The 10,000-nt window shown below is 35.0% G+C and overlaps 1 protein-coding gene across 1 annotated transcript in view; it reads right to left on the bottom strand.

Moving 5' to 3' along the window:
* The window catches only part of LOC136829048 (ABC transporter F family member 4-like), a 57,985-nt gene that overhangs the window by 14,887 nt on the left and 33,098 nt on the right, over positions 1 to 10,000 (bottom strand). The gene's annotated exons all lie outside the window — the stretch shown is intronic.

Genomic DNA, 10,000 nt, shown 5'->3' with positions numbered 1-10,000 from the left:
ATATGATAGTATATATATATATATATATATATATATATACATACACATATGTGTATATATATATATACACACGTGTGTATATATATATATATATATATATATATATATATATATATATATATATATAAATATAATTACACACATCTCGCCAACTCAACGGCAGAGGGCAGAGTTTACCAGCAAGTTCCTACTCTCCTCCCACTTCTCCTTCAGCTTATCATACTAAACGTAGTTATGAAACCTACCAATCACAAATGAATTTCAGGGAATCAGCTCCACCTTGATGGTGCTTCCCCAAATACATTTTTCTTTTTAGCTCATTTAGGAATTTTCCCTTTATTAAAGAGGCTCCTGTGATGGCGTCATTTTTCATTGCTCGCTAACCCCTGCCTCGGCTTGCTCATTGTTTTGCTCTGAGAGGTGTATGTGGGCTCATATAGCTGTATTCGCAAGCACGTACGCACACAATGCATACTATTTATATTCATACGTACATACATACTCATAAATATATGTCTGTCTATATATATGTATACATATATATATATATGTATTTATGTATACATATATACATATATATATATGTATTTATGTATATATATATGTATGTATGTATGTATGTATGTATATATATAATGTGTGTATATGTATATATATGTATATGTACACACATATGTATATAGTCTGTAACACCCATTTGCTTTCAGCAAACCTATCCGTTGATTACATACATAATCCCGGGGTGTCTACATGGATAGCAAAGTGTCCGCCCCTCTGACTGGTCGGCTGCGGATTTGAACCCGCGACACAGACTTCTTATGAAGTCGGAGTCTGCTGCTCTACCGACCGAGCCATCGAGGCTCTAAGGTTAATTTACATAAACTGTCCCCCTCAAAACAAGAGTAGAGAGACGCCCAACAATAAAATAAAAATGCCACACCTGGACAGGATTAAGACGTTGACACAGACACTTGGAAACTCTAACCTGTTTGCTTTTACCTGCCCAAATATCTTAGCCAAATCAAATCCCTGATTTAACGTCCAGCAAAAGCCTGTCCCGAAAGACACAGGAGTTTACGAACTCCCTTGCCTCGATTGTGACCAGTATTCTATTGGTTTTACAGGTAAATCACTTCCCCAGAGATTGATACAGCATAAACGTTCAGTTAGGTGTGGACAAAAAAGCTCAGCTATTTTTAACCACATAAATAACCATGACCACAGAATAAACTGGAATTTGTCATGTGTAATTTATAGCAGCAATTGTCGGTTCAAAAGCCAGATGGTGGAATCAGCTTTGATTAAACAAAGAAGTGCAAAGAACCTTTCAAAAGGAGCCTGGGGCTCAGATATTATAGATGAAATCTTCCTCCAACCAGCAGTTAAGAAGATTAAAGAGAAATTGTCAACTGGAGTGATGCAAGGGCTGACCTATGGACCTTCTGGTATAAATACCGCTTTTCTGTGACTTCCTCTACTTTCCTGAAGAGAGAGACAGTTGGCTCTGAAATATAGCATTTACTTTCTACATCTTGGCACTTTTATGGGTTCCTTATGCTTGATGGAATTCTGTTTTAACAGAAAATATTTCATATATATATATATATATATATATATATATATATATATATATATATATATTATATATGTATATATATATATATATATATATATATATATTATATATGTATATATATATATATATATATATATATATATATATATATATAATATAAAATTATATATATACATATATGTATGTGTGTGTATGTATGTATAAACTACCCTCGCCTGAACTTCCTCAACTGTGTTCCAATGTTCTGGAGCGAAAATTAGGAGTAACTGATGACTTTACTAAACTACAGTCATTTCTCCACTGGCCAAAAAAAGCTTGTGAGACAATTACATTTAATGGCAGCAAACACATTCATTTGCTAGTACGAATTACCTCTCTTTTTTTTGGAGGACAGTGATAAGGAGGGATAGGATAGGCAATAAGGAGTAGAGATAGTGCTATATAATAAAGGGGACGTGTGGTTTTTTCATTTCATTATAAAAATACTAATTATAGAAATTAGGGGTGATGGGTTACTGTATTAAATGTATGGCCACTATTGATATTTTTTGTTTAATGTTCTTGTAAGACTTGCTTTTTCAGTTGGAACTGTTCAGGTCATTTGTATAAAATGCTTCCATGCAATTGTTTAAATGAAATGCTTCCATATAATTGTTTATGTAAAATGCTTCCATATAACTGTTTGTATAAAATGCTTCCATATTCTTTATGTCAAATACTTCCATATAATTGTTTATATAAAATGCTTCCATATCATTATCTATATAAAATGCTTTCATATCATTCTTTATATAAAATGCTTCAATATAATTGTTTGTATAAAATGTTTCCATATAATTGTATATATATAAAATGCTTCCTTATAATTTATATAAAATCAGTCCATGTCACTCCTTATATAAAATGCTTTTATTTAATTGTTTATATAAAGTGCTTCCATATACATTGTGCAAATATAAAATGATTTCTTAGAACGAATAATTTTGTGAATGCACTTTTAGAAATTTAGTCATTCATATCAAAATTATAAAGGATCGCTTTGATTCGCTTTAAGGAAATTAATAAAGTTTATAGTTATGTCATGAAGATTAAGATAAAATCTCCTTTTGCAACAAAAAGGCCAAATACAAATGCCGGAGTGTAAAGTTCTAAAGATAATAATATTGTAGATAATAGAAATATGTTTCCTGGTTTGTCTTTGAATGCATTAAAAAAAATAAATGTAAAGAGATGTGAATGAGGGTCAGATGTTTTGCATCAAAATCAGAGTTCCTAGAGTGAATTCTCTTTCCTGATCAGAATTCAAGAACTTGGACATGTCACTTCAAAAGAAAGAAACACGTTACTGACATGTCGTTTCATTCGGCAAAGCTGTATGTTGAGTTCTCTCTCTCTCTCTCTCTCTCTCTCTCTCTCTCTCTCTCTCTCTCTCTCTCTCTCTCTCTCTCTCTCTCTCATTATTTTTCTAAGTTAAATTATTCTAATCTAATCATGCGGTACACTCTCTCTCTCTCTCATCAATATCTTTTCACCAACGATAAATGTGGGTTCTCTTTCCCTCTATCTCTCTACAAAAATGAATAGTTTCTGTTTTGTCACTTTGCATTCCCCCACCTCCACCTCCCATCTCTCTCTCTCTCTCTCTCTCTCTCTCTCTCTCTCTCTCTCGCAAATATCAATATCTTCTCACCAACGATAAATGTGGATTCTCTTTCTCTTTATCTCTCTACAAAAATGAATAGTTTCTATTCTGTTTTGGTTACTTTGTCCTAGCTCACCTCCAGCGCCCCTTCTCTCTCTCTCTCTCTCTCTCTCTCTCTCTCTCTCTCTCTCTCTCTCTCTCTCTCTCTCTCTCTCTCTCTCTCTCTCTCTCCCCTATCAATATCTTTTCACCAACACTAAATGTGGACTCCCTCTCCCTTAATCTCTCTGCAGAAATGAGTAATTTCTACCCTGTTTTGTCACTTTGCATTCCCCCACCTCCAGCTTCTCATTTCTCTCTCTCTCTCTCTCTCTCTCTCTCTCTCTCTCTCTCTCTCTCTCTCTCTCTCTCTCTCTCTCTCTCTCTCTCTCTCTCATTTCGAGAGACAATAAAAGGTGGCGCAGAAGACACTTCTTGAAATAGGAAAAGTTCCGGTTGATTCATTACTCCGGCGAAATGATATTGCCGTCATATATCGCTTGCAAAGGGCTCCGCTAACGCCTGTTTCTTCCTGAAAATGAAAAGTTCGAAATGGCATAATTTTTGGGGCGAATGTTTACCGATTCTACCGTTATTGCCTCGTTCCATCCCTGGTCGCTTTGTATTTGTATGATATTTATCGTTGCCGGGATTCGAAAATACTAATGGCTGGGTTTTTTAATTATATAATATTGTTGCTAGGATTCGAAAACACTGATGGTTGGTTTTTAATTATATATTTATTTTTGATAGTATTCGAAAACACTGATGGTTGGTTTTTAATTTTATAATATTTATTGTTGCCAGGATACGAAAACACTGATGGTTGCTTTTTAATTATATATTTATTGTTGCTAGGATTCGAAAACACTGATGGTTGGTTTTTAATTATATAATTATTTTTGCTAGTATTCGAAAACACTAATTGTTGTTTTCTAATTATATAATATTTATTGTTGCTGGTATTCGAAAACACTGATGGTAGATTTTTAATTATATCATATTTATTGTTGCTAGGATTCGAAAACACTAATGGTTGGTTTTTAATTATATAATATTGTTGCTGGAATTCGAAAACACTAATGATGGTTTTTTAAATAAATTTTCATGCCAATTTTTAATAAATTTTTTTTTTATCAATTTTCACGTCAGTGACCGTTTGAATGTTAACCATTCTCAGAAATGAATTTGAATGTAAATACGTTTGGAGTCTTAATGGTGGTTTATTTAATTAATTTTCAGATCATCGACCTAGCAAACTCAGTGTATGTTTAAATGTTAACTATTCTATAAAATGATCCTACATTTCTATACATTTTTGAGACATGATGGTGCCTTTTTTAACAATTTTCTGCACATTGACCAAGCAAAGTCAGAGAATGTTTGAATGTTAACCCTTCTCTGAAATGATCTTATAATTTATATACATTTTTGAGAGATAATGGTGGTTTTTAACAATTTTCAGGACATCTACCAAGCAAAGCCAATGAATATTTAATTGTTAACAATTTTCTTAAATTATTTTATATTTCTGTGCATTATGAAGACCTTTGTTATACCAATATGATCAGTAGAGATTTTAATTATTTTACCCACGTGAACGCCTACTGTTTTAAACACTGCTAATATATTTCTTTTCTTTAATCTTTCCAGATGTGCATTTACATAGCGACACTAACTGGATGTTCTTTGTGCAGCTGTCCACAAACAAGAGGTGGGTTAATTTTTAACAAAGTTATGCATATTTTGGTAAAATTTTTTTTAATTTAAGTAATGATAAGTTTTGGTGTTACACGTCAGCTTGCATGCAGTGTCGTAATGTTATTAAATATTTCTGATTCTTAGTGAGGACTCTTGTTAATATTATTGATTTCTTATTTGGTTTCTTAATTGTTTCTCTTTAGATGAAGCTTTCTTGATATTTATTTATTTAATTTGTATACATATAATAAGCATATATATATATTTATATATATATATACAGTAGATATATATTATATATATATATATATATATATATATATATATATATATATATATATATATATATATATATATATATATATATATATATATATATATATATATCCATGAGACAGTGAATATCTCCCAACAACTTGTACAGTATTTTGTGGTGTATTTCCACCTCCGGTTAAGCTAGCTTTTCGGCGGTCAGAGAGCAAATGGAATATAACCTTTAACAACCACATTTTAGGTTAATCGGTTATACTACAATATTTATAACGAAATTTTACATTCAACTAATGGAAGAAGCACAAAATAAGATAACAGACCTATTTTTGACCGTTAACATACGGTATACTGGGCAAATGGAATATAACATTTCACAATCATATTGGTGGTATATTTGGTTGTAATATAATAATTGTAACAAATTTTTACATTCATTTAATGAAAGAAACACAAAATAAGATAAGAGGTGATTTTGTCCGTCAGGAAAAGGCGTCGATTGGATAACATTAATTTAATCACTCTGTAATTATAACAACCAAGCAAGTCAAATATACGCCGAAGTTTCTTAGACAAAATCGAGTTTTCTGGAAATTGTATAATCAAGGACACCGAAAATAGATCTGTCTTTCGGTGGTCTCGGTATAATGCTGTATGACCCGCGGCTCAAGAAACTTTAACCACGGCTCGCTGGTGGCCTATCCTATATCGTTACCAGAAGCACGATTTTGGCTAACTTTAACCTTAAGTAAAGTAAAAAAAAAACTACCGAGGCTAGAGCGCTGCAATTTGGTATGTTTGTTGATTGCAGCCCTCTAGCCTCAGTAGTTTTTAAGATCTGAGGCCGGACAGAATAAAGTGCGGACGGACAGACAAAGCCAGCGCAATAGTTTTCTTTTACAGAAAACTAAAACTGCGTCATATATAATTACCACCTCGCATTACAGAATTATTTCGTCACTCCCAAACAACTGCAAATTAAACCACGCAATGGTCCTGTAGATATCAATTGCTAGAAGCGAGTTTGTGGCGTAACGCCTCCCGTCTCCCATATCGATTACAAAGTCAGATGCATGTTGTTGAAACAAGGACAACATCTCTCTCTCTCTCTCTCTCTCTCTCTCTCTCTCTCTCTCTCTCTCTCTCTCTCTCTCTCTCTCTCTCTCTCTCTCTGAGATACTCCGCAGATGACGACGTCCTTTGCAGGTCAATTGCCAGTTAGGTTCATAGTTGATTATGTGTGTGTGGGAGGGAGAGTGGGGGGAGAGAGACAGACAGAAAGAGAGGATTGTTCTAGTAGCTCTCAATATAAAAACATACATACATACATACATATGTATATGTATATATAAATATGCATACATACATATGCATATATATATATATATATATATATATATATATATATATATATATATATATATATATACACACGTTTGCATTTCAAATATTATGAGAGGGAATAAAATGACAATTTTTATACACATTTCTCACTACGCACTTATATCCTATATAAACTTCATACCTCTATTTCGATCAACAGGATTGGCTACCTATAGGCCAAGCAAACGATATAGGCATATCATCTGAATTTTCTAAGGGGAACCCATTATAAAAACATTCACATACTTCATGTAAAAAAAATCTGCAACATGACAGTTTAGAAAGCGTTAGTAAACAATATCAGTGATGATTTTGCACAGGATTAATCATTTAAAACGATAATGCTCTAGAGGAATAATATTTTAAACTTATGTAGTATGGCTGGGAGTTTGAATTACAATTCCCACTCTTATTGATCTGCCTGTGAATTGCATTCCCCAGAAAAGAAGTTTAGGTACAACTAATTGAAAGGTAGTTCTCTCAAGTTTGAACGTTTCAAATTCACAGACGACTTTAACGGGATCTATACTGTCCTAAAATGAAAAACTGCAGTTTCTGCAAAATTTTCGAAATTGAGATATGTCACCTGTTGGGCTCGTGAAACACTAATACACAAGTTACTGCAGTTTCAGAATGATTCTTCAGTGCTTTATGTAGGGGGTCCCATTTGCAGTATCTACGAAATCGGTAGTAAGGTAAAGGAAAACTGCAGTATCTGCCATTTTTCTCATTTTTGTATTTTTGCAGATACTGCAGTCTTCCATTTTAGGGTAGTATAGGAACTGATTGATCTCCCAAAGCTAAATAAACGCCTTAAAATTTCTACAGAAATTATTTATGTATGTCTCCCAATTTCCTAAATTATACACAAACTGTTTAGCTTGATAATTCTGTAGGTCTTAAATATTTATTCCGAAGAAATATAACAGATTTTTCAGCAATGACGAGCCAGACAAAACGCGATTCTCCATTGACACATTTACTTCTCCTCCAATAACTCTTCCGAGCACGGAGAGGAAAAACGCAGAAATGCGAGAATAAAAAGGAGGAGACAGGATAAGACGAAGAAGACAGGCAACTAATTAAAGAAAGCGGGAAAAAGGCGCTTAAACTCATCAATTCCTGTCTCTCTCGGTATCATCGGTAAATGGCGTCCTTTCTGGAACTGACGGAAGCTAATGTTTACATTCATGGTCTGGGAACTGTTGGAGTTTTACAAGTATAGCTAATAAATTGTTGTATGCTGGGGAATTTAGCGAAGGAAAATAGCAAAATACGTGTAATATTATGTCGTCGTTCTCTAATTCGTTTTTAGCAAGCTCTCTCTCTCTCTCTCTCTCTCTCTCTCTCTCTCTCTCTCTCTCTCTCTCTCTCTCTCTCTCTCTCTATACGACATTTTCAGCTATTTGGAGAGTGATCCAAGGTTTTAAGTACCAGAGTCTCTCTCTCTCTCTCTCTCTCTCTCTCTCTCTCTCTCTCTCTCTCTCTCTCTCTCTCTCTCTCTCTAGGGCATTTTCAGCTACTGGGAGACTGATCCAAGATTTTAAGCACCAGAGTCTCTCTCTCTCTCTAGGGCATGTTCAGCTATTTGGAGACTGATCCAAGTTTTTAAGGCTCTCTCTCTCTCTCTCTCTCTCTCTCTCTCTCTCTCTCTCTCTCTCTCTCTCTCTGCAGGACGTTTTCAACTATCTGGTAATCAGTATCTTATGAGCAGTTAAAAGAAAAAGCTTAAATTTAAATGCATGACCAAAAACAAATTAATCTCTGTTCTTTTTAACGCTTTCGCGGAAACAGACGTCAATCCGCATCACAAAGATCCATGACAGGTTGGACGGATGTAGCCTGATCTACATATCATTCGCTCATCCGTCCCGGATCGCAGCGATTTACATTACATATGAAATATGCTAATTGGTGGGCACTGCCCGAAGCGAAGTTCACGCATAATCCCGGTGGGTAAAAAGGACATTTTTTTATTCGACTCAGACTAATTGGATATCAATGTAAATCTCTCTCATTGTGTATGTAAATACTACTAGAGCACCTCCTTTGCCTGCCCCCCACCCCTCCCTCTGTCTGGCTGTCTGTCTGTCCGTCTGTTTCTCTCTCTTACATATTTAAGTGTTGATGCATGCCTGTGGGTGGGGTCTCTCTCTCTCTCTCTCTCTCTCTCTCTCGTGGTAAGTGTTTATGCAAGTCTAAGGATGAGTTCTCTCTCTCTCTCTCTCTCTCTCTCTCTCTCTCTCTCTCTCTCTCTCTCTCTCACATGTTAAGTGTTGATGCATGCCTGTGGATGGGTCTCTCTCTCTCTCTCTCTCTCTCTCTCTCTCTCTCTCTCTCTCTCTCTCTCTCTCTCTCTCTCTCTCTCTCTCTCTCACATGTTAAGTGTTGATGCATGCCTGTGGATGGGGTCTCTCTCTCTCTCTCTCTCTCTCTCTCTCTCTCTCTCTCTCTCTCTCTCTCTCTCTCTCTCTCTCTCTTTATAGGAAATTTATCCTTATGCGGTATAAATCAAGTGCATATTTATTCTTTCACGTCAGAAACGCAGGTATATCACGAGTAAAGGGTGCTAGAAAAGTAAATAACATTAAGATTTTTCTTTAGATATTTTGTGAATCGCCCCACTGGAGCATCCAAATTTCATTATGATTTCTTATATTCATGTTGAAGCAGTGGTTCTTAACCTTTTCCAGTGTATGCACCCCTTTCAAATCAGCAGTCAGTTCTCGCACCCCCTGCTTTACTGAAATAATAAAAAATAAGCTAAAATCCAAAGTTGATATGATGCGCATTAGTAACAAAACAACATTTTTTAATTATTATTATTATTATTATTATTATTATTAATTTATTTTATTTGTTTTTATTTTTTTGCAGAAAAAATAACGCGCATGTAAAAATATACATTGCTTTATTCATTCATAAGCATCCTCGCACCCCTTAGGAACCGCTAGGGGGATGCTAGCACCCCTAGTTGAGAACCACTGTGAAGCATGGGGATTATTCACAGTTATACATATTTCCAAAGGCCATTTTGTAACTCTTGAACGTTGAATCTTACCATAATTTCTCTTTTCTTTGAAGAGCTAACATGAAAAGTGAAAACCCATTAGACTTACGTGAATGAAAAGTACGTTACGCCCTCCATTAGCCAAGACTGCCTCAGCTCCTATTTGATTATCCTTTTTTTCTATTTTTCCTCTATTTTCCCCGCTCCTTTTTTCTCTGAAATCGTCATTTCCCACGCAAGGACTGCCACGCTCTAAGGGGAAAGCACGGAAGTTTGCCTGCTTCTCCAGCGGGGGGAAGCATCTCCCGAATGAACTTAAAAAGAGCAATTTGCCTCGTGAAATTTCATCAGAAACGAGAGCACTCTCGGAAAATTCGCT

This window comes from Macrobrachium rosenbergii, chromosome 43 (assembly GCF_040412425.1).
Source record: "Macrobrachium rosenbergii isolate ZJJX-2024 chromosome 43, ASM4041242v1, whole genome shotgun sequence".
Lineage (NCBI taxonomy): Eukaryota > Metazoa > Arthropoda > Malacostraca > Decapoda > Palaemonidae > Macrobrachium > Macrobrachium rosenbergii.
Note: the sequence above shows the minus strand (reverse complement) of the source record. Positions and strands in the feature narration are given on the sequence as shown.